This window comes from Peromyscus maniculatus, chromosome X, assembly GCF_049852395.1.
Source record: "Peromyscus maniculatus bairdii isolate BWxNUB_F1_BW_parent chromosome X, HU_Pman_BW_mat_3.1, whole genome shotgun sequence".
Taxonomy (NCBI): Eukaryota; Metazoa; Chordata; class Mammalia; order Rodentia; family Cricetidae; genus Peromyscus; species Peromyscus maniculatus.
In genome coordinates, this window is record NC_134875.1 from 121523444 (window position 1) to 121550109 (window position 26666).

At 38.8% G+C, this 26666-nt stretch overlaps 1 protein-coding gene across 4 annotated transcripts in view; it reads left to right on the plus strand.

The window, feature by feature from the left end:
- The window catches only part of Mid1 (midline 1), a 336764-nt gene that overhangs the window by 167502 nt on the left and 142596 nt on the right, over positions 1 to 26666 (plus strand). The window contains exon 1 of one of the 4 annotated variants that reach the window (XM_006994326.4): positions 10645 to 10947. The exons of 2 other annotated variants lie outside the window; for them this stretch is intronic. The gene's annotated coding sequence lies outside the window, so the exon portion shown is untranslated. Of the gene's footprint in view, positions 1 to 10644; positions 10948 to 26666 lie in introns of those variants that run through there. One more of the 4 variants, XM_076562479.1, reaches the window with a different exon arrangement.

Genomic DNA, 26666 nt, shown 5'->3' on the forward strand with positions numbered 1-26666 from the left:
TATCTTCCTAAATCACCAACACATAGGACAACAAGCATGCAGGAGATGCTCAGTAATATTTATAGAATGAAGGATTGTTCATTCTTGTATGAGGAAACGTATATTGCTGCATTTTGTGTTAGTATGAGCTTTAGACAGGAAAGTTTCCCCTGATCTTTTTGCCCTCCCCTTTTGATGGTGTCTCCCCATGTAGCCCATGCTAAAAACTCATGATTCTCTTGCTTCTACCTCTCAAGCATTGAGATCACAAAGCCAAGACTCCAGATTTCTTCCTGCTTCTCCTCTGTCTCCTCCTTCTTTCCCCCCTCATCCTTTTCTTCCTCTTTCTCTTCTTCTACTTCCTTTTTCTCTCTCTTTTTTAAATGAGATAGGGCCTAACTCTATCTGAGGCTGGCCTGGAACACATGGCTATTTTCCTGCCTCAGTTTCCCAAGTGCTGAGTTTACAGACATGAGCCACCATGCCCAGCCAGGTTTTCATATAGGAGGCATTTGTTTCCATGCTAGGGCTCTTTGGATGTCCCGAGAACAATGCAAATCGCTTCATGCAGATCTGCAAGTCTTTATATGCTGCTAATGAAATGGATGGCTAAAACCACTTGTGAACCAATTGATGATAAGTAAGGACAAAGCTCCAAAGACGTGTTCTTCACTGTGAAAATGAATCACAAAGCTGTATTCTATTGGGAAAGCCATTTAGAAATTCTGAATGGTGAAAGAAAACCCCATTCACAGTTCTCCAAAAATAGCCCCAAAAATTCACATCCTGTCTGGACTAGCACAAGAAGTACATCTCTCCCAGAAAGACTTCCCTTTCAATAGGCACATGAATTGTTTCTTTCTCACCTAACAAGGACTGGATGGTCACAGACTAAATGCAGCTAGCCATTAAAATAAATAAAAATTACTGAAGTGCTTTAACTTGTTTTCAAAGTAAAATGGCAAACTCTTGGCTTATCTTGATGCAGCCTGAAAGACTTTTGTAGGTACACTGAGATTGGGGCTTCCACTACCATGTCAGGATGTATGTGCTGAGTCATATCACCCTAATACGAGACACAGGAGATGGGGGTTGGGGACCAGTCATGGGTGCCCTGCAATTTAGTTCCTCTGTTTTTGAAAAGGAAAGGCATCTTTACTAGGGTGGCAGTATCACTGCCAGAAAGACCACAGGCCCCAGAGCCCAGTTTCCCAAGGAGCAGCTGTGCACCTGCTGCATCTTTGTGGGGGCCCAGTGCACAACTGGTCTGTGATAGATAATAGAGCCCTCTATCTTATTGCTTTCATGTGAGTTCGGAATAAATATCTCCTGAGGTTTTTATTTTACCAAGTAGCACTTCTCTCTGGTGTTGATCTCCACATTTCAATTTCACCGGGCTTGTTAGCATGTACTAAATCAGGTGGTTTTGAAATCCCTTAACTGGGCTTATTAATTTTGTCAAAGTGAAGATGAGTTCATTTATGTGACAATTGGTTGGTTTCTAAAGGTGACCTTAACAAAATTATCTCCCTTCCACAAATATAGTGGAAAGAAATACCAGAAGAGATTTTGATTCACTTTAGATAATGGTACAAACATGAATAGAGTTATTTTGTACTATATTTGAAGTTACGTAATTATTCACATTAAAATAATTTCAAGCTGGGTGGTGGTGGTGCACACCTTTAATCCCAGTACTCAGGAGGCAGAGGCAGGCAGACCTCTGTTGAAGCCAGCCTGGTCTACAGAGCAAGTTCGAGGACAACCCGGGACTACACAGAGAGACCCCGTCTCAAAAGACCAATAAAATAAAAAATAATAATTTCAAATACTGTCACTATGCAATCATATCAAAAGTAAAAAGCACTTACATTTGTAAATTAATAATTTAAGAAGCTAAAGTGAAGCTTCATTTGATATAGTTTCTCAGACATTAAGACCTCTGTAATACATATTGCATTTCTTCCCATGAAACAAGTTGGTATCTTTATCTTGCACAGAGGTACAATACAGGAAAACCTATCTCAGTATGTGTAAAATTTCACAAGTGGTTCTCAGCAAAGGAAAAGCTGTCCAATTATAAATAAATGTGGGCAAATATTATTTCCTTAGCTATTAAATAAGAATGACAAGGAACCTGATATATCTAACAAAGGAAAGAGATGTGTAAATCCTTACTCATAATCATTCTATATCTTTACCTTCATTTTAAATTTAAACACAGGCACTTTAAATGAAGTCGGAAAGGGTATTTGTCAATTGTTAGCAACACTGCCATCCTGACAATCTTTCTGTATATTTGAGATGTAGCAATATAAATATAAGTACTGAGTTTTCATAAGCCAGGAGCACAAATCCTGTTGAAAGCTTCTTTTCAGTACAATTTACGTTTACCTTATGGTTGTAAGTAAAGCCTCCTGATTTGCCTGTTTCTAGCACAGACACAAAAAGAGATATGATGCACAAAGGTTAATTTTTTGAGACAGGGTCTATGTTAGTCTGATTGGCCAGGAACTCACTCTGTAGAACAGACTGGCCTCAAACTCACAGAGATTTTCCTGCCTCTGCTTCCCAAATGATGTGATTAAAGGTATATACCACCATGCTTATCTAAAAGTGAACTTTTTAAATCACTAATACTAAGAACAACAACAACAAAAACCTTTGGGCATTAACATATGTCTTTAATCAGTGTTCTATTTATGTGAAGAGATATCATGACCAGGGCAACTCATACAGAAAAGTATATCATTGGGGCTTCCTTGCATTTTCAAAGGTTTAACTCCATTGTCATCTTGGTGGGGAGCAGCAAGCAGGCAGAAATGGTGCAAGAGAAGTAGCTGGGGCTTCTGCATCCAGATCCATAGGCATCATGAAGAAGAAGACATTGGGCCTGGCTTGAGCTTTTGAAACCCCAAAGCCCACCCTTAGTGACATGCTTCCTCCAACAAGGCCACCCTTACTCTACACCTACTCCAACAAGGCCACAACTCCTAATGCTTTCAAATTGTGCCACTCCCTAAGCATTCAAGTATACTGACATATGGGGTCCATTCTTATTCAAACCACTACAACATATTAAAAATTTGAGGGGATATTCCTCTTTAGATATAAGCAAAGTGAGAAAAATTAAGGATAAGAAGTAAAATGGCTATAATATGGACAAGATTCGCCAGCTATCCCAAACCACACATAAATCTACAACAAAAATACAGGATTTAAATAGAAAATGATGCCAGTTAGAAATAAAGTTAAAAAGGGGGTTTAGTCTAACAAATTACAAAGGTATATGGGTTGTAGAATCTTCACTCGTGGAAAGCAGAAAAAATGGAATGTCTAAAATAGTTTGGAAGTAATATATGGATCTCTTTCTGCACACAGTGAATCAATCATAAATCGTGAGTAAATTAAAACTGTGGTAGGAGAAACAGGAAATGCCCATCGCCTCATCTATGCATGAGGTGGTAGCATTACACTGGGGATTGAGGAGAGGCCATTAGGCAGAAACGATTGGCCAGATAATTGTGAAACATTACCAGTTTAAAGAAAGTGAATTTAAGGACAAGAAACTGATTTAATAACCACCCACTGTCCTTTTATCAACTGATTTTAATTTTTATCAAAGTAATCCATGGTTATGTGCAAATGTATTGAAGTCTCATAATGAAAAACAGAATCCCTGCCTCATCCCATTCCACCCTAGGGAAATCATTTTCAACTGGGAAATATTCCATTTGCTATGTACTTTCTCATTTCACAAAATCTGCTTTTAATGCTATTTATTGACTTCTGAATTTTAGATATCATCTTTATAGTCTCTATATGATCAAGAAGGAAGTTTTCCTTGCCTGTGTTCAGGCTCTAGTATCAAAAAGGAAAGAAGGACTGAAAAAAAGAAGGGAGAATGGAAAAGTGGGAGGGAGGGAGAAGGTATGAGGGAAGAAGATATAGGGGAAAGAGAAGTGAAAGGAGGAAAAGGTGGATCCCTGGGAACTTACTGGACAGCAAGCTTAACGCACTTGGTATGTTCCAGGGCAGTGAGAAACTTCGTCTCAAAGAATGTAAAAAGGTGGATGGTACCTCAGAAGGGACAGCATAGTTGTCCTCTGACCTCCGCATATACATGCACACATGAGCACACATGCATACAGGCAGAGCAAGAAAATGTTAGAGAGAGAAAGAAAGACCAGAGAAAAATAGGTTTGGTGTCCATGTCTATGATCCCAACACTCAAGATGCTGAGAGGCAGGCAGATTGCAAGTTCAAGGTGAGCCAGGACCAGCAAGACCTTGAAAGATCTTGTCTCAGAAAATCAACAAACCAACAAAGGAAATATGGATACTAGATTGAATACAACATAGTCTCTGCTACTGTGTATCAGAGTTCACTGTCAAGCTAAAGAGTTTTCTGCGACAATACTCTTTTATTATTTTGTTTTCTTGGAGTTATGAATAGTCTCAAATTTTACTTATATTTATGAGTACTTGTTTGTCCTCAAAGATAATGTCAGTGTCATTGTTTTCTTTCTAGAGTCCTCTCTACTATCTCTTACTGCTAGCATTTGATTCGGACATTTCTTTTTTTCAATAATTATTTTTATTTTAGGTGAATTGGTGTTTTGCCTGGATGCATGTCTGTGTGAGGATGTCATATCCCCTGGAACTGGAATTACAGACAGCTGTGAGCTACCATGTGGGTACTGGGAATTGAACCTAGGTCCTCTGGAAGAGCAGCCAGTGCTCTTAACCACGAATCCAACTCTCCAGGCCCTGATTCGAACATTTCTTGTATGATGAATCTATTGTCTTAGACTTCTCTTGTTTCTTTTTATGGGTAATTATTCTGTTTACTCAGTTTCAATGACTCCATCTTTTCTGGCTTAATTTCCTCATTTTGCTAAAACATATTTTTGAGTGATTTCCAAAGAGAGTATGTGGGTTAAAATTTGTTTGAGTGTTGGTATGAAAACAATTATATTCTATCCTGACAATTGATAGTGTGCCTTGGTGTGGAATTGTGAGAAATCACTTAGTCTCAATTTTTTATGTTGCTTATCTTACAGTTGAAAAGAATATAATAAATCTATTAGAAAAGTTTTCATTATGTATAAAGAAGAGTATATTCTAATAATAGATGTTAAATATTTTGTAACTATTAACAGTTTTATGGATATTTATTAGATAATGGATCATACTCTCTTTGCACTTCTTGTTACAAGGGGCATATAAATATTTGAGTACAAGCCTTGTGATGGTTTGTCTTTGTCACTTCGGCTAGCCATCGTACTCAGTTGGTCTTAGCTTGACCTGAAGCTATTTTGTTGATGTTAACATCTATAGTCTCTTGATTTTAAGTGAAAGAGATTATCCTTGATGATATGGGTGAGCCCCATCCAGTCAAGTGAAAGGCTTAATAGCAAAGGTGAGGTTTCTCTGAAATGAACAGGAGACTAGGGCAGTAGCATCTTTTGAGCCCAAATGTTTGAGGGCAGGTTATACAGCCCAGCAAAATCCCTCTCTAAATCTGAGCATAAAAGGTTAACCAAATTTTTAAAAGGAAGAGAATAAAGAATCATCCGATTTGATCAATTAGAACAGAAGCTGTCAAGATCTTTCTACCTCTTAAATGCAAAGACTTATTAAGTAGTAAACCATAATTAAACTCAAAGCCTGGGATTTGTGGCATGCATCTGTAATCTCAGCATTTAGGAAGCACACACACTAAAACACATGTTAAAACATCTGAATAGAAATAAGGTGATATATTTTAATGTTTAATTTCCGAGTGATGAAACATCAAGCTTATTTTATTTCAAATCCTGACAAGTGAGTAGTTAGTTCTGTCTTGCATGAAAGTCTCTCCTTAAGGCATAGTGTCTTAAATTCTCTCTCCATACTTGGACTTGTTTTCTTTCTGATTCAGATCACTTCCCTTTTTTCTAAACATAGTTGTCCAATATAAAGTGGCTGATATTCAACCACTTTTTACTCATGCAAACATTCACAAAGAGTGACACAGGTAGTTATCCTCCGACGAAGTGTACCAGTGTCTACTTGTGTTCAAGTATGGCCTGTCACTCGGGAATCTACGTGAGATATGCTTCAGAGGTATGGTTATAACCAAACCCACATAAAAAAAACAGAGGATTATCACTGGGGCTGCTCTTTTGAGGAAAACCTATGAAGATTTAAAATGTTCCTTCAACTAACACTTGAAAACATTGTTAATCACAGACTTAGGACTAGAACACCCTTTTCTTAGGTACCTCAAGTTTCCTACTCACTTCCTTTTACGGTTTCCAACAGGCAGATGAAATTCTCACTCAATGCACAACCCCATAGGACCATTGATTTCATCTGAAAAATTTGAAGATTGTATTTATGTTGCATTTATTTTCTGAATGAAAGGGATGACTTTATTTCCACTGTTCACTTTCCTCTAGAGGTTTTTAGAATCATTTGTGGAGACACTGTACTGTATAACACTGTTCAGGCTACTAGCAAAATACCTGACTGGGCCATTTATAAACAGTATAAGTTTGTTGCTCACAGTGGTAAAGGCTGGGAAGTATGAGACTAAGATGCTAATAGGCTCAATGTCTAGTGAATTTTGGCTCTCTGCCTCACAGAGGATCCTCTGGTGGTATTGTGTTGCCCAAAATATTGTGCTCTCTAATAAACCTATCTAGGGTCAGAGAACAGAACAGCCACAATATTAAACACAGAAGTTAGGCAGTGGTAGCACACGCCTTTAATCCTAGCATTCCAGAGGCAGAGATCTGCCTGGATCTTTGTGAGTTCAAGGCCACACTGGAAACAGCCAAGCATGGTGACTCACGCCTTTAATCCCAGGAAGTAATGGCAGGATGCAGAAAGGTATTTAAGGCATGAGGACCAGGAACTATAGCTGGTTAAGTTTTTAGACTTTTGAGCAACAGTTCAGCTGAGACCCGTTCGGATGAGAACTCAGAGGCTTCCAGTCTGAGGAAACAGAATCAGCTGAGGAATAGGCGAGGTGAGGAAACTGTGGCGGGTTCTGTTTCTCTGATCTTTCAGCATTCACCCCAATACCTGGCTCAGGTTTGTTTTTATTAATAAGACTCTTTAAGATTCATGCTACAGAATCCCTGTTGCTTTGTCTTTACTTGGCAGAAAATGCAGACAGGCTTTCTTAGGCTTCCTATAAGGATACAAATTCCATCCTTGAGGATAGAACCCTCCTAACCCAATCACCTCCTCAAAGCCTCACTATTGTATCATCTTGGATGTTAGAATTTCAGCATATGGATTTGAGGATGACACAGATGTTCAAACCAGAGCAGTCACCAAAGTGAGTTCCAATCTGGTACCCTGATTCTTGGTACAGTCATTTATAAAGATGGAGTCTTGATTTACTTACTCTGCCTCAAAGGTAATGGTAACTTTCTAGTACTTGGGTAGACATAAAATGGTGCACATTAGTTGAATGCCAGTCAAAGTGCTTAGCTCTTACTTGGTACTCATAAAGGGTGTTTGTTAATAACAGAACTATTAACATTTTTTCCTAATACATGAGACAATTATAGAGTAAGCCCCAGCAATAACTGATGTTCTTACTTGAGGAATCACCCTTACATAGACCTACCAGACATTATCATATGTATTCTTCCAAGAGATCTTTGCTCTGTAGCTGAGATGATATATAGGTATACAGATGTAAAGGGATGAAACATATTTTCTCAGGAATACATCAATACAGTTGGGACTTTATATGAAGCTCATTTCTCCTCTTTCAATCCAAAATGTAACTCACATGTGGGAGTGTTAAGATAGAACATGGCAGGGCTGATGATATAGCCCAGCAGTTAAGATCACTTGCAACCTGGGTTTGATTTGCAGCACTTACATGGGGGATAACAGCTACCCAGTTCCTGCGTTCCGACATCATCTTCTGGCCTCTGTGGGCACCACATGCACATACATACACACAGGCAAAACATTCATACACATAACACAAAATAAATCTACAAGAAATATAAAAGGTGGGAGAGGAGGTTGTGCTTATAGCCAGAAGTATAAAATGGATAATAAATTACGATATTTGTGTTTATTTCTCAAAAGATTCTTTCCCTTCCTTAATGTGGCAGTGACAGGTCTCCCTGGTTTTAGGAAAATTATCATTTTTGTTCAACAAATATCCACTCATGGCAACTGTGATGGAAGTAGCTGAGGTTATAAAGATGAATTAGACATCATTCCTGTCCTTGAGACATTTCTGTTATAATGAGAGTGAGAGATTATAAGCAAGGAAGTGCAAAAGCAGAGATGGTCCGTGTTTTGCTCAGATGATATGTGCTACCTTCTAAGTGGGGGCAGTTCTCTTCCAAGTTCATTTGTTCCCTTACTGTGGCAAAGGAGTGCAGTCTTTATATTCGTAGGAATTTGCGATAGAGTACTATAAACCTTGGCATTTATTTATTTACTCATCATTTACTTTTGAGTGCTCATTGTTAAACATCTACCTGCATACAACTGGATGTATCTAAACTGATGTAAGAACATATAAGGAGGTAAGAGATTAACTTTCTTTGGGGCTTTAGGGAAAACAACAAAAGAATATTGACATTTGTGGTTATAGAGTGGTGGGATATTAGATCAAACGAGGAGAAAACTGAAAGAACTTTTGAAAGGACACAGAACTTAAGAGAGGAAATCTTAGTTTGCACTTACCTTTCAAGTGATGCCAATACACAATTGGTAAAGGTTCTCTGGAATCAGTAGTTGTATGATATGACAAGGGTCTAACTCCAGTGGTGTTTAGTAGCAGCAGCAGCCTTGGGTATCTTCTTACATCCTGAGCTCAGATATACCTAGGGACAAGTTAGATGCAGGATCTCTTAAAGTGAACCAGAGCCCATTGGGTGTGGGATACATGTGGATCCCCAGCATCCTTGGCACACCTACTCAATCAGATTCTCTTGAACCAGGGGCCTGAGGATTGACATGTTTAACAATCACCCCAGAAAGTCTCCTACACTTAAAGTGAGAATTGGTTTTTACCAAACACTGGTTTTGCGCCCTAGGGGACATTCAGTAATGTCTTTAGATAATATTGATCAGGTATTGGCTTCTAGTGGGCAGAAGCCAGGATGTTACTAAATATTTGACAATGCACAGACCAGGTCCATGGTGGGGAGCTATTTGTCTGCAAATGCCAGTTCTTTCAAAGTTTAGAAGCCTTGATCTTCCAGGTGTGTCCAACCCAACCCATGACCCTAAGTTTGTGTGTGGCCAAGGATAACTACGAATGTGTTGCAAAGCGAAGTTATAAACTTATTTTAAACATTATGAGGTTTCTTTTATTTGTTTTCGATAACTTGGTAGTATGGTATCATCATTTCAAAAGGGTAAGCAAGCTTTGGCCTAGGCCATAGTGAAAGGGTAGGAAGAATGAATAAGTAGATCGAAGGCAGCTGGTATGATTAGGGGGACTCTAAAATTTCTCAGTGGGGAGCTGAGACAGAGCTATGGAATCCCAGGTGCCATGCCCTGCTGCCAAAATCTCAGAGAACCCAGCCAAACTCACACATATTGAACCACACTTCCAGCAGTCCTGAAGCCACTAAATTATTATTTGCTAAGCTTTTCTTCTCTAATACTGCAAAACTGAAAATATTTATTAGATTACCCTCACACTGTGGTCACTTGTTTGGAATATATATATATATATATATACATATATATATATATTATATATATTAGGGTACACACACATATGTGTGTGTGTGTATGTGTGTATAAAACTGGCTCTACAAAAGCAGTCTGTAACTCAGTTTACATTTATCTTTAAATCCAAGAGCCAGATTTGCATAGAAATCATATCCATAGGAACTTGAAGAGGGTTACAATTTTTATGGGGAGTTCAGAAAGAAAACTTTGGAAATTTTCCTTAACTTGGGCTTGAACTTTCCAAGAAGCCAGATAGTTCTGCCTTTCTTGTCTGTGTTTGTGAGTTTAGCAGATTGGCATTGTTATAGTCAACAACCGTGAGAGATAGACACATTTATTTTAAAAATAGTTTTCTTAACCAAATGTCTGTTTATTGTTCTTATATTGTGCTTTCAATCACCAGCGGTAAAGATTCTTCTTCACTTGCTGTACTTCAAAATGTTTGTGTGCCCAGTCCCATTAATATTTGCCTTTCATAGGTTGGATATAGAGTTTCCATGGAGATGGGGTGGGTAACACCTTGTTTCTTGATAGCTTGTTTCAATTAAAGTGGTACTCACAGCAATGTGGTTTACTCTCTACTGTTTTTGCAAAATTAGGTATCCAGAGAAAGATATACTTTTAAAAATGTCCTTGGGTCCTGAGGGTTGAGGTTTTCTCGCTGAAATAGTTCTGCACCTCTCAAATGCTTTAATGCTTTTAAGGGGCTCTTAAAGTGCAAAGATTTAGGGCCCGGAGCTAGTTAAGCTTTGAGCAGATGCAGTTCTGTTAGACAAGAATAGAACTCATCCTTTACTTTGGGAGCTCTGACACTACATCCAGCTGCTTCCAGTCATTTGACTCCTGAAAGCTGCCCTAATCCTGGTAGAGGCAGCCTCTCCTGCTCTCAGGTCCACCCCCTACTCCTGATTGGCGAGACACTCCGCGACCAGAGCCCGCCGCCTGCGACGTCCCTGTGAACTGATTTGAAATAAGAGCCAGGCGGTCCTAGCTAGCCTGCGCCCGACTTTTCATAGGCTGGAAAAGGAAAGGTTGAGAAACTTGACATTGTCTTGGGTAGAGTGCCTATAGAAGCAGATCAAAGAATAAAAAGGGAGGGGGACGAAAAACGTGCTCTTTGCTGCCTGTGGATTCCACCGAGTTGCTTTTGTCTTGTGGGCTTTTCTGCCGGCTTTGGTGTCTGCGCTTGGAAGCCTGCGGGTGCGCTTCCACGCAGCTCGCTCCCTGCCGGATGGGTCATGGAATTCTAAACATGAGGCAGGTAAGCTTGAGGGTTGTGGTTGTAGCTGCACTGGCGCCAGCCGCGGGGGGAGGTATTTAGCTTGGGACCCCTGCGACCTGTTACTCCTGATTGCCTGTGGAGTGATGAAATGCATGATTTCCAGCAAATCCATTAGGTGGAAAGAGGGAACTGCGTTTTCTTCTTAAGGCTACCTTAGAAAACACATCACCTGCCGTCTTCCCACTGCCTCGTCCTTACTACCCATGCCAAGTTTTGCCTCTAAGAGTGGTTGTTGATGTCAGGCAGTCTTTGTAGAAGGTTCAAAGCGGTTTGTACAATATGCAAATCAATTCCAGTTTGCCGGCCTCTGGAATGTATTGTGCTGGATTCATCTCAAGCTTTTAGCCTCTACCCTATTATGCTTTAGGTTAGAATGAAGACAACTGCATAGCCTGACAAAGAATTACACGGGGACCCTTATCCTATTTTGCTTTCACATTCTGAGCACTTGAGTGTGTGTAAGCAGCTGAGAAGGCGAAACCAGTCCGAATGGAACAAGCAGCTCTTCCAGCGGGGGTGGGGTGTGGGGTGGAGGGTGTATACAGACTTTTTTCAAAAAACATTTTAGCATTTTAGGAGTTGTATTGCTCATGGATGGAAAAAGGCAATTCTGGAAGTAATGAACGGAGAGTTTGGGGATTTCTTAAGTATTTCTCTGTAAGAATTCTAAGCCAGCAGCTTCTTCCGTTGCTCCAGGGCATGGGGATAAAATTCCTTATCAACCTAGGTGGAGGTTTATGAGCTTTATAGCTTTGCCGTTGAGAAACAAGAGAAAAGGAAAGACTGGATTAGAAAGCCTAGAAGAGGGTATAATTTACAACTCTATCGCAGTTGTAGTAAAAATCTCACGTAAATATTTCAATACAAAGATTGATGGTCATAGGGGAAGACAAGACTAGAAAAGTCTTCCATTGGCTGGGAAAGGCAGAAATTGCAAGGGAGGAATGCTACTTTTGCCCGAGCTGAGTAACTCATGGTGGGAAAGTGAGCATCTGTTTTGCCACCACCGGAAAAGCTCTTCCCCTTTTTCTTCCAATTGGGTTGGATGTGCTCCACCCCAGAGTGCTCACTTTAGGGGAAAGTGAACCTTCTCATTAGTGGCTGGGCCAGGGGGTTTACAACTTTCTGTCTTTCAGCTCTTGTTTCCAGAGGTAAAGCAGAGTCCTCACCAGAATGGTCAGGAGCAAAGACCTTCAACTTTTTTTTTTTGTTCCCCACTTTGCTCTTATGGGAGCATACTTGGCAAATTCCAGCGAATGCAGAAAAGCACATGAAAAACTGTGTGCTTTCAGCAAATTGCCTCTGCCTAACTGGAGACTGGTGCAGAGGCTGGCTTTCTCTAAGTTTTTCAATCTTATAGACCAACCTCATTCTTTGAATTTCTAGCAACCACATAGGATGGGCAAAGGGACCAAGAAGGCTTACTGAAAAGGAGTAAGAAAGAGAACAGGCACACAATAAAATTTTTGACAAAGGTCCTAAGCCCGAACAAAGAAGTTATTTGATGCTGTGTGGAGCCACCTGTCTTGTCCTCGGTGGTGTGTGAACTCAATTTTTAGAATCTTTGTGCCCACACAGTTCCTCTGGAATGGTGACACTCCCTCTGTCTGATGCCTAAGGCAGGCTATCCAGAGCTTGGGATGATTTTTCCCATGTGTAACTGGCATTTGTGTGAAGTTGGAAAACAGCCCAGTATTGAAGTTTTAAATGTACAAGTAGGCATGTAGTAACCCCTTAGTTATTTAATGAATAGACAGCTTTTCATCCCACATCTCTGGATATGTATATAATTTTGTGTGTGTGTGTGTGTGTGTGTGTGTGTGTGTGTGTGTGTGTGTGTGTGTTGGATACTTGCAAAGAGAGTGGAACTGGGGAGGAGATGCAAGAGGGCTAGAGGATCATAGTCCATACAAGAAACCGGGCATGGGATGGTAGCGTTACTGCATAGGTCAGTCCCAGCTTTCTTCTTGTTTCTCTTGGGGAGAGCCTTATTGCTTCATTCAGGCAGAGGAGTCACATCCACCAACCAATTTGTCATCTTAGCCCAGCAGCCCCTGGCTGGATTTGCAGGGTTAACTATCAAACCAATCCATGTGTCATCAGCTCAGCAATGAAACTCAATCTTTTGGCTGGTAAGTGATCTGTCCCTAGGGCTGCACAAATGCCGAACAGTGGTGGGGCAGCCCAGAAGAGATCCCCAGCACTAACTAGTCAGAAATTCTGGATAGCCAGAAATTGCCAACAGAATTAGAAGGCTGCTTGTTGGGCTGTAAGGTTCAGGAGAGTTTGGGGTTTTGCCAGGTTGTCAGCAGAAGAACCATGTAGGATAGAATTCTTTTAGGGTAAGACCACATTAAAAAATGCCAAAAAAAAAAAAAAAACATAAACCTGACTTGTGTTTGTCAGGAAGTAATTTTAAACTGTGTGCCAACCGCTCTCTGCACTTTGATCATAAGTGGAAAACTTTTTGAAACCCTCTTTGAGAAGGAATTTGCTACGTTCCCAGGCAAAAGGAAAGACATGGCCACCTGTTACAGAAGCCCAGCCAAAAACAACAGGTTTGCTTATGGCATTCCCACAACTGCAAATATCCTCTCCAAATAGCAAGTCACATTCATTGTCCCACCACAGACTAAGAACAAATATTTCATGCTCAAGTTGGAAAAAACAAATATGGATTCTCCGGAGAAAATTCCCTACGAGACACATTTTGTGTTTTTAGCATCCTGTTAACTTTAGAAAAATACTCTAAGAAAATGAAATGACTTTTTTTAGTCTCTAGGTCTCCCAGCTGCTAAATTTTTGTAAAGCTAGGATGCTGCTGATCCAAGGAAGCTGTGACTGAGTTTGATCAGCCCATTTTGCATTCTTTAGATTGGAATTAAAATGCCCAAGGACATCTGGCTTAATAATGAAAGTCTTGGTGGTAATCTTTCCTCAGAGGATTAGAAAGTCCTTTACAAACATGATCTATTTCTTCTCAACCACATCCCCAGGAGAGAATGAAGGGCAACTTGATCCTCATTGAACAAATGGTGAAGTGAAGGCAAAGAAAGGTTAATATAAAGAGGACAGCAAGTTAGAGGCAAGTCTGGAATTCACCCACCCAGAAAGACTACCTGTGTAGGCTGAGGCCCCCAAAAGGCATTCTAGGGATGAAAACAGAGCCTCTCCTTCAATTTTCTTTTTTTCTTGTTCTGTTACCAGCACTCTGTCCCAAATATGCAGCATCATTTCCTTCCTTTGAAATCGAAGCCTTGAAAAGTATAGAAGACGTTGCTGTTCTCATTTGTCCCAACATGGAGATCAGCCAGTTTTTATGACATCTAATAGAAAAATGCTATATGTGGAATTTTAAATATGTATCTGAGGAATGTTCTCTCTTAACAGATGTTTTAAGTTTTTACATACATTTTAGAAAGTTTGACGTCTTCAACAGATGCTAAGTTTTTGTTGTTTTTTTTTTCTACTACCTCTCTTTCAGGAAACGTTACCATTGTAGGACTAGTTGTCAACTTAAAGATATTTGTTGGACATTTCAAAGTAATTTTTTGAGTTGGTTGAGTTGGTTTTCCTTCGTGTTCACTCTGACTCATGTTCTGAGTTTGTCTGGCTGTGGACCACATAGGCTTCAAACAAATCTGTTAATTGGTAGTTCCATGTTATCCACAGACATTCCTGCAAGTTTTAAGGCTAACTGTGCATGTGGATGTCTCCTGGCTTTGATCCCTTGTGTGGTAAATAGACATCCAAGGTAGCTATGGAAACCTGGGCCTTGCATTGCTGAGGGGGTTGGGGGAGGATATCTCATCAGAGAGTAATTTATTTGATTAAGAAAAGACAGGGCCAAATCAGAACATTTTTAATCCACATGATTTGAGTATCCCAGTTCATCCAAATCAGTTGGCATTCTCTTGATAAGAAAAAAAATTAATGACTGATCACGACAGAATATTTTGTAAATGCAATTTAAATTCCTCTTAATCAACTGTTTGCTGTGTTCCCAGAGAAACCTGTAAAATGAAAGAGATGTCCAACATATGTCAATGTCGTCAGTATCCCTGTTGTACTTTGTATGAATATTGTCATTTTCAGAACTCAAAAAGAAACACCAGGATCTGGCTGGAGGTGTGTATTTCACTTAACTACCTGCAGGGGTCAGACTTGAAGTTTCCATGATAAAAGCCCAGGCCTTGGACACCACTGCAGGCATCCCGGGGCAGAACCTGAGAGATTACTCTGCTTACATAGAGTAATTAGTTAGCAATTCTTTAACCTTGTGACCAAATATGCTATGAAAACTAATTCATTCAAGGAAAATAATATCAAATACACTGCAATTAAAACAAGGATAGTACAGCCAGGTCAAACTAGAACCTAATCTCTGTGTAGATATGAGGAGGAAATTTATGAGGAAGATTTTTGGCTCATTATCAGCTCCTTCCATCTGACACCAAACTCATCTTATGGCTTTTGTTTTAGATTATTTACTGAGTCTTGTTAACTAGTATGTTGTAGACATTTCTTTTAACTAAAGGACACAATATTAGATGCTCACCTGAATTTAAAAGATTGGTTTTTCCCCTAGATGAAGATATTATTTAACACAACTTTAAGATCTTTAATGCCTTCTGGAAGGTGGTATTAAGGAGCTCAAAAACTGTGGCACCCAGACACACAAGTACATGAAGGGAACTTTACTAAATAGAAAATCAAAACCCAAAGTTTTGAAAACATCTCCTTTATGCTTTAAAAGACAGGCACAAGCAGAACGTGGTCCTGATTGTAGCACATACATGGCTCCTTAAGGTTCCATATCCAGCCAACTGTGAATGGCAAATAAAATATCAAGGCTCTCCATTTCTTATCATCCAGCATTTGCTGAGCACTTACAGAATTAATTTAAGTTTTTATTTACTGAGTGAATTAAATTCATTCAGAAAAGCAACACAGTGAGTAGTTATTGTATTTCAGATGGCTTTTCTGTTCTAAATGTGATTTGATATGGTCCTTGCCCTCAAAGAACTTTCAATCTGCTGTGCAGTTTTTATACCATTTAACATAGGTTATTACATGAGAAAAGGACTGCTTGCTTGTTCTTACCTACATATATATATATGTAAGGGTCAAAATCCATTTAAAACTGATGATAGCCCAAACTTCACTGAACTTAAGGGAGCCACAAAATTATCTATGTTTGTCACATTTAGTAAATTTTTACTTTCATGTTCACTTGTAGAAATTTATGATTTCTTAATTAAAATTCATTTATCGGAGAAAAAAAGGCTCAGCTCCATAAATGCTTTATGTTCCATTTTGTATTATGTATTAAGATATTTTTATTTAAAGTTAATTTTTAGCTTGTGAGCACATATTCTTTGTAGAGCATCTTTACTATTTATTGATTTTTAGTAAGCATGCAACATAATGGGTTTGACTGACATTTCATGTGTATCATGTTTTTAAATCTTTAACTGATGCATGAAATAAAAAAATTGTACATACTAATGAAATCCATGTGATGTTCAATATGTCTATATATTGTATAATCAAGTTAAAGGTATCTGTCTATTTAAATTATCAATTCTTTATGGTAAAACATTTAATAGTCCTTTCTTCTAGACCTTTGAAATGCATAGTTATACAGATACTATCTAGACTTACCCAAACTTCTTTCTCCCATCTAAGTGTTTTCTGAGAATTTTTGTTTGCAACCATTTTCAAGTGAGAAATTATGCCATGGACATTTTGAAACACTGTTTGGAAAGGTTTGTGGAGATGGCTCAGCCAGTAAAACATTTGCTTTGCAAGCATGAGCAAGTGAGCTTGATACCAGGATCCCACATAAAAATTTGGGGAGTGGTAATGCACTGTACTCTCAACACTAAGGAGGAGGAAATAGGAGGGGCCCTGGCAAACCAGCCTAGTTGAATTAATGAGCTCCAAGCCAATGAAAGACTGACTCAAGAGAGGAAGATGACAGTCAAAATTCCAGCATGTATGGGAAGGGGTTCATAAAGCCCCTACCCTTATCTATGGAACTATATGTACACTATATATGTATAAAATCTCTCTGTAGACCAGGCTGGCCTTGAACTCACAGAGAACCCCTGGCTCTGCCTCCTCAGTGCTGGGATTAAAGGTGTGTGCTACCACCACCCAGCTTGTATATAATTCTCTAGGGATGAATAAAAATATTATTTAAAGAAGCAGCTGGATGATATTCCTGAAGATGGCACATGCACAGTCATGTGCACGCCTCATGCTCGTGACCACATACACACATACATATACACACCACTCACTATTTTGAAAATGATTCAATCTGATTAATTCAAGATCAAGTTCTGAGTTTTATGAACTTGTTACTATATTATAAAAGGTGGAAATACAGGAGAGTTAACATACTTGTTGATACCAAACCAGTTTCAGCAATATTTAAAAAAAAAAAAAAAAGCGTCAGACTCGTTTTTCTCCTTTCTCTCGCTTCTGATATATTCTGGTCCCTCCAAGGTACCTGTCTCCCTACCTGGCCTAATTTGACATATAATGAGTTTGTAATTGTCCAGCTCTCATCCTTCTCCTGCCTCCCCTTCCCTGTCCACACACAGCATTTCTGTTTCTTTAGGATATTGGACTTCAGGACATATTGGGAGAGAATACGTACAGATAAGCTAAAGCTGTTTTGGTCTTTTAATCCTTAAAATGAATCTTTGATTGGGGATATTCAGACAGTGAGAAATTTCAAACAATGGAGTCCAGAGCTGTAAGACACATGACTGCCCTGTCAGAAGACAATATTTAGGGAGCAGGTCATACCTTGTCAGACAGGATTTGCTGGCGCGTCTGCCTCATAGTTCAGACCTCTTCTTTGTCCTCTCTCAGCATCCTGACTGAACTTCTGGACTCACTAGAGCCTTTATGTATGACAGCCAGAGAGCCACAGGGGAGCGAGTATGAAGGAATGATGGTGTGTGTGGGTTTAGGTTGTTTGTGAGGACTGTCTTTGTATGCTGGGAAGTATCTATTTGGATTAGAATAAACAGCAGGAAATGGCTGTGGCACTATCTTACACATATTCATATTTGAGATAGCCTAAATATTTCCACTTAGTCAGTCATAGCTCTGCCTATCTTAGTACTGAGTTACCTGAGAGCAAGAGTCTCATCTCAAGTATCTTTGAATTCTCAGATCCAAACACAAGGACTGAAGCACAGTAAGAATTATCACATGTTTTACAGAAACATGTGAGGTAAATTTTAGTAGGAAAGAGAATGGAAAATACTAAGGTCAGAGTGGCTCTGGAGAAGAAAGGACATTTGAAAGGTCAACAATATAGTAAAGACTAATTAATGAGTATCAAAAGAAATTAAAATATGTGTAGTTCCTTAGCCACTCGATTAGGTTCTGCCAGCCGCAGCCCAGAACATGCCAAGCAACTTACCTTATCCTCTGCTTGATGGGGCACAGAAATAATTCTGATGTGGGACTTTCCTCCAACTGATCAAAGCCCAATTGCCAAGATAGAATCTGCTAAGCTTGTTCACACTGTGGCTAGTTTGATGTTTTAGGAAAGAGCTGAAAGTGTAGTTGGTTTATTTTGCCAGGTGAGTAGTATGCCATGCTCATTCAGCAACAGAGGGGGTATTTCTGTATTTCTTTTTTTCTCTTTCTTTTCTTTTTTTCTTTTCTTCCTTCCTTCCTTCCTTCCTTCCTTCCTTCCTTCCTTCCTTCCTTCCTTCCTTCCTCCCTCCCTCCCTCCCTCCCTCCCTCCCTCCCTCCCTCCCTCCCTCTCTCTCTCTCTCTCTCTCTCTCTTTCTTTCTTTCTTTCTTTCTTTCTTTCTTTCTTTCTTTCTTTCTTTCTTTCTCTTTCTTTTGACAGTGTTCCTTAACATAGTCTTGGCTGCTCTAAAATGCACTGTGTAGACAAGGCTGGCCTTGGACTCACAGAGATCCACCTGTAGGTTTTGAGACAATCAGAATGGGTTGTTGGTTTATGAATAGTCAGGAAAGAATGCACCATCTTCAGACAAAAAAGGGCATCAATGGGAATAGGAGAAGAACAAGAGAGGGGAATGGGGGAATGTAGTTAAAATCCATTATAAATATGAAAATGTCCTAATGAAATCCATTATATGTAAAATTAACATATGCTACTATAAAACATTAAGAAAAAACCCTTTTAGAGATCCAAGTAGTTAAAATGGGCTTGTAGATCACAACTGTAATCTTGGCATTTAGAAGAATTAGGAAAGAGGATTGCCACAAGTTCAAGGACAGACTGTGCTATATAGCTTGTCCCATCAACCTGGGCTACAGAGTGAGACTATCTCAAACAAACAGAAAAACCCAAGTAGTCAAATTGTCTTTTAGTTGGTGTTTGTGCCACTTTGTGTATATCTTCTGTGCTCTGATTTTAGATCAAATATAAAAATACCAGATGGTAAAAATTGGGAGGACCATGTTTGTTTAGATGAAAAGTTTATGATGTGAGATGATTTTTTTTTTCATGAATTAATCAGTTCTTCTTTGGAGTAATAGTGTAAGAAACTGGAGCAGAACAAATAGAAGGGAGAAAAAAGCATAAGTTCTTCTAGGGCAAATGTGATGGGGAAAGTAATGTTTAAAAAGGAGCCTATTTGATGTGTGATTCAGTTGAAATTATTTTCCATTGTCAATGAAAAATACATTTTCAATGAAATTAACGCTACTGCTCTTTCTGTTTGACTATGTGGAAAGGGCAAAAAGCTCATAATAATTAGTTGAGAAGGTCATGAGTTGATAGCAAACTATCAAAATGATAATAGATTATACAATAATGAGCATTTACTGCTAAATCCTTCCATCAGAAGGAGACGCTTTGTAAATATTTCTCCCCTCTCTAACATGTAAGTTGTCAGAATTGAGCAGTTCACATGTACAGTACATTGTTTTGGTTTAACTAACAAAGAGTGATAAGACATGAATTGTTTGTGACAGCCCCGAACATTGATAACAGAAGACAATAATGCCTGCAGACACAGCCTACATGGTAAAAATCTGGAAGCAAAAATGCTTATTATGTTAGGCCAACATGCTTTGACCTAGTTTTGCTTTTCTGCTTGAAAATTATGTCAGTATTAGTTACATCATCCACTCGGATGAGCCATTTCACATTTTTGTTTATTTCAGGGTCATGTTATTAGTTTTGTGTATTTAGTTCTGACCTTCCAAGAGCCAAACTAATCCTTATTGACTTGCATTTTCTTTTGAAAATGAGACTTCTGGGAGCCAGAGAGGGAGAATTTCATGTATTAAGAAAACAATCTAAGATGTATCATCAAAGGCATTCATTTTTACTTGTTCTATAACCACTGCCCTCTTGAAGGATCTGAGAGAACATCCACTTTTCTGCTGGTTGCAAAGTGTCTTCCTTTCTTTGTCCTGTGGAGACATAATAAATTATGGTGCCCAGGACTGCCATAGTTGAGTAACAAAAAGTAAAACAAGGTAGAAAGGACATTTCCCAGTCTAGCATTCTTCAATTTGCCCTTTTCATGCTTCTTCTTTGCTTGTTCGTCCAGTACAAACTGACTTGACATATTTTTCTTATTAAAAATTTTTACTGAGTATACTTCAAAATGAATTGCTTCCCTGGTTGATTTCAAACACATTTCCCCCCTGCCATTTAATACTTTCTATCATTAGAGGAGTCATTTAATTCTTTCATACATTTGTGAATTCTAATCTTCAAAGAGTGAGAGTTCTTCTAGCGATCAACTTACATCAGATTTACAAGTATAATTTGCTACCAAAAGACCCTGAACAGTTTTTGATCCGCAAGTTTTTGAAATCCTTATTAACAAATGCAATCAGGCAATAACACACAAGAATATAAAATTGTGATTCCTCTGTAAAATAAATAAATATTCTACTATTTACTCTTGTTTTTCCATTAAGATTTTGAATGTTAAGAATCCCTTTGTTGTTAGCTCCTTTGCAAATCCTCTGCCTGAACTCAGAAAACATAAGGTACAGCTATCTGAATTTTAGCCAGGTTAATTGCTCATTAGCTTGGAGTCCTTTTAAGAAACAGTATGTATATGAGCGAGAATTGTTGAAACCAAGGTTGGATAAAGCACAGGGACAAATAGCCAAACGAATGGAAACACATGAACTATGAACCAAAAGCTGAGGGGCCCCCAACTGGATCTGGCCCTCTGAATAGGTGAGACAGTTGATTGGCTTGATCTGTTTGGGAGGCATCTAGGCAGTGGTACCAGGTCCTGTGCTCATTGCATAAGTTAGCTGTTTGAAACCTGGGACTTATGCAGGGACGCTTGGCTCAATATGGGAGGAGGGGACTGGTCCTGCCTGGACTGAGTCTACCAGGTTGATTTCAGTCCTCGGGGGAGGCTTTGCCCTGGAGGAGGTGGGAATGGGGGGGTGGGCTGGGGGGAAGGGGAGGAGACAGGAAGGGGGAGAACAAGGGAATCTGTGGCTGTTAGGTAGAACTGAATGGTATTGTAAAATAAAATAAAAGGGAAAAAAAAGAAAGGTTAAGTACCACTGATTTATCATATGAAGGAATCTTGTATATCCTAAAGTACTCTCTATAAATTATTAATCAAGAAATATAATATAATAAAAATAAAGAATGTGAAATTGTATTTTAAAAAGTGGGGAAAAAAGAAACAGTATGTAAGCAATTGGGATATGCTTTAGTCTTAATTGTGTTATCCTGGGGCAGGGGGCTTTGAACATTGAACAGTCAACTCTGAGTATCACGTTCTATTTCTGATCTTTATGCTAATTTACTGTAATCCCCAAAGACAAACTTCTTTAGAGGTCTTCTTGAGCCTCTAATGAGTACATAAACATTGTCAACCCTAAGCTGCCAAAAGTTACAAGCTATATATAGTACACTGTGTATCTCCTATGGTGAAATTCATTTCTACAATAAGTTTTATAATGGTTGAAGGCAGATATGAGTGTATTTCTCTCATCTTACATGGTGACCTTTTCTGTGTACTATTCTGCATACCCACACATACTTCATGATATATCCTTGAGTTATTTCCATAACAGGGCAAAGAGAGTTCTCTCTTTTTGTTTCAACAGCTATACAGAATTGCATTTTGATATCCTGCCGTTTCTTGCAACATCCTATCATGACTGACTTGGCTTTGGTCACATGGGTAGTTTCCAGTCTTTTGGTGTTAAAATAGAATATATGGAGAAGACTCATGTTCATCACTGTGTTGCAGCCAGGTTTATCTGTCTAATAGATCACAAAAAGTGGAAGTGGCTTTTCTGAGTGAAAGGGTGAATAGGCTGTCTCATTTAGGTAATTTAGGCCAATAAGTTGGCCCATCCAGTATGAATGACAGAGACTCCTGGATGCTTGAGGAACAGAATCATTGCTAAGTAGTTTTGTACTTTTTTTTTTTTGGATGGGACAAACTTTTGTGTATCCTAGGCTAGCCTCAAACTCATTAGGTAGCAGAAAATGGCCTTAACCTCCTAATTCTCTTGTCTTACCCTCCAAAGTCTTAAGATTACAAGTGTATGTTACCAGTGCAGATTTAGGGTTGTTCTTAATAAGCATTTCTGAGCTTATCTTTATAATCATTTGCCAGTGTTGTTGACTCTCCAAAAGTGAGTCCCATAAAATGTAGCTGATTCCAATGATTTTGTGTGAATGGGCGCTGAGACAGTTTGCAGCAAAAATTTATGTGAGGGAGTAGGCCTTCATGCCTCGCCCCATCCTCAACCAGTTCCTTTTTCTTTTACTCTCTATCCAATGCTAAGAGGCTCAGCTTGGTAAAGTACAAATAACCTCCAAGGTATTGAAAGTTTACTTCTAAAAGTCTAATGCCTACAAGATGTTTATATTGTTAGGACTCAGTTTGTTGGAATTACAACCATTTTTAAAAGTACTAGTAAGAGGCTCCACTTAAATTACCATTGTTAAGAAAACATTAATTCCTTAAAAAAACATTGTCCACCTTTTTCTCAGATACCAAATATCAGAGTGCACCAGTTAGTGAAATGATTTAAATATTCATGCATATGTGAGTGGTTATGTATCAGCCTTCTACAATTTTTTCTGTATGTGGTATGTGTATGTGGTATGTCCATGTGTGCATGCATTTTCATATGTGTGGGCATGTATATATGTATGGGTACATTTGCGTGTGTGTGTGTGTGTGTGTGTGTGTGAGTGTGAGTGTGTGTAGGTCAGAAATTGACAGCAGGCATCCTCCTCAATTGTTCTCTTTCTATAGTAGTGCAGGGTCTTTCACTTGTACCCCTATCCCTTAGATACAACTGGTCTAGCTAACCAGCATTGAGGATCCCCCATCTCTACCTTCTGAGTGCTGGGATTGCAGGTGGGCCACCTCACCTATTCAGCATGCATGTGGAGGCTGGGGATGCAAACTCCATCCAGTCTTACATAAAAAGTGCTTTACCTACCACAACATCCCTTCAGCCCTGTATCAGCCATCTTAAGACTGTTTTATATAGAGTGACTAGAGAACAGATTTGACTCTGAGTTTTCAATGTACATTTATTCTTTTACTTACATATTAATTTGTGGTCTTGCTCTCTAGTTAAGGCTGGCTTACAATTCACAGTCCTTTTGCCTCAGCTTCCTGATTTCTGGATTTCAGGCACTTGTCTCTACAGTTGGCTTGTTTATTCTTGTAATAATGGGAATCATATAGTGTTAGGAATATATATATATACATACATACATTATATAATATATATACATACATTATATATATAATATATACATACATACATTATACACACACACACACACACACACACACACACTTACTGTGTTACATTAATTATCCAGTTACTTAATCATGTATGATTGTAATTCCGTCCTTAGGAAGTTGGGAATAATAAGCATAGCACTTATATTGTAAAATTTTGGTGAAGAGTGAGTTAATATTTGCTCACTACTTAGTATAGCACATGGTACAGAGTTATGGAGTTATGCATCAAATAAATATGTGTCAAACTTTAGAGGGGTAGTTGTGAAGAACTTTGAAGGATCTGAGATCTTACAATACATTTCCATTAATAAGCTATACTGCCATTGTTTCTAGGATGTTGTCAGAAGATATGAGATTCCTGTATCTGAGACAAAGAACAATGTTATTCATGGCACAAGTAGCATGAGTTTCATGTATTGCTTCTCCTTACCTAAAAGTCCCACAAGGTGTCAGGAATGGAAACATAATTTCTTACTGCCTTCCAAGGATCTTGGCTAGACTCCCCATTGTAAATGATGGAGTACTAAGAGAGAAATCAACAAAAATCAGTGAACATGTGCCTTTCATCTATACCTGTGGAAGAAACTTAGGAGTAAATAAATTCAAAGAAGTGGCTACAATACCAATTTCAGTGAAAATGGAAGAGTGGTGGATATGTGATAAGCAAGCTATGGGAAAGTGTTTAGGAAAAGGCACAGTACCCAGAAGAAGTTTGATTGTGATACACATTAAGTCCAGTTCTTTGTTTCTGCTGTGAAACAATACTCATGAACCCTTTTGCTGGAATCTCATCAACCTAGGAACATTCATTCGCTCACAAGAAAGCAGACTAAAACCTGACCTTCAACTTGCAGTGGAGCCAGGCTGTCCTTGAGCTTCCAATCCTCCTTTTTCTGCCTCTTGAATGATGGGAGTATGCATATGGTGTGCAGCTCCTGGTTTTAATTTGCTTTTGCTTGTTTGTTTGTTTTTTATTTAAATTAATCATACATGTTTACAATGTTGGGGGGAGGACAAAGGAAATAGACTAGGGGAAGGTGTCCCAAACCCTTCATTCAACCCCCTTTGTTCCCCTTCCCTAACCTTTGGTAATTACTAGTCTGTTTGATTCCTCTATTACTGCTGCTGCTGCTGCTGCTACTCTTCTTATTGCAGTGCTGGAAATTGATCCTAGACCCTTTGCACACCAAGCAGGTGCTCTATCACTATGGTCTTTCCCCAGCCCTCCATCTCTATAACTTTATTACTCTAAGAATATGATGTAAGTATAATTGCACAGTGTGCATTCTTTTGAGGTTGACATTTGTTTAACACAGCATAATTCTCTGGTGTTTCATCCAGGTTACTGCAAGTGTTCTTTATTTTCTTTTCCTTATTGTTATTGTCTAACACTCCATACATAGTATGGATGTCTCACAGTTTGACTATTCATCTTGTTGATAAACATTTGGGTTGCTTATACATTGGTGATACTACAAATAAAATTGCTAAGAATCTTTATATACAAGATTCTGTGTGACCACAAGTTGTGATTTCTCTGCCTTAAATGCCCAGGAGGGCAGTCTCTGGGTTTGGTGGTAAGTGCAAACAGTTTTGTAGCAAACTGGCAAACTCTATTCCACAGTGGCTGAACAGCTTTGCATTCCTACAAGCAGTGCATCAGTGATCCAGTTTCTCTAAATCTTCCCCTAACATTTGGTTTTTGCCCCAATTTAGATTTTAGGCATTTCATTAGTAATGGTGATATCTCATTTGCATTACATCCTAAAAGGTCTAGAAGACACTTTATAATACCATGTGTAGGTGTGAATTCAAAACCTCTCAGGTAAAATGCCAACACCTAAATTGGGCCTATTTATGACTGAATGATCCAAAATGCCTGTGATTGTCAGATATTGTCAGGTTGAATTGTGGCTGAGAATACTGAGAACAGAAAAGGAGCTGTGTTGTACAATAAATATCTTTAAGTACTCGATTGGCCTTCAGTTATATTCTGACAAATGTCAAGAATTGATACATGCTCAGACAGGCTGATACCCACTCCCATGTGCATCCACATTCTCTCTGGGGAATGGGCACATTTCACATCTGTAAAAATTGCCAAAATATTAAATTCTCCCTTCCAGTATATTGATCTACTCTTGGATTTGCTGTAGTTGAGCAGGGCCTCAATCCATCTCCCTTTTTGATGTATGTTTAGATGCATATCGACTCACAAAACACTTGAACTTGTTTGGCTTGAATATTTAATATGTTTCAGCATCTAATCTAGATTCTTCGAGGTCAGGGATGCTCAACCTCGGGACTATTTACATTCAAGGTTTAGATATGCTTTGTGGTGGTTTTCTATGTTGTAGGATGCTTATCAGCAATGTTGGCACTGACCTATTAAATGCCAATTGTACTACCACCTCCCAAAGTATAGCAATTAAAAATGTCTCAAGGCATTGTCAAATACCAACTGGCGATCAAAACCAGCTCTACTTAAGGATCCCCCTTCTATTAGAAGAGAGGGAGAGTCTCTAGCTTCAGGTTACCTTGTTTCTGACAGCTATTAATATATTTAACATTTTTAAATGTTTTCACATATTATAGTTGCATGTTGGTAGCTGACAAAGGAAGATACCAGCCCTTTTTCTTTTTCCTTATTGACACATATTCATGGTATATGCTGCTAGGTTTCATAAAGACATTTTCAGACAAGTACATGGGGTTCTTTGAGTCTGTCCCTCCTCTCATATCTCCCCTTTCTCCTCTTCCTCCATCCTCTTAATCCCCTTCATTCCTCTAGACAGTTTTCCTTCTACTTCTATGTTATACATACTGATTTTACATATCTATGTAAAATATAGGATCCACAAGTGAGAGAAAATATGCTATATTTGTCTGAGTCTAACCTAATTTACTTCACATGATAATCTTGACTTG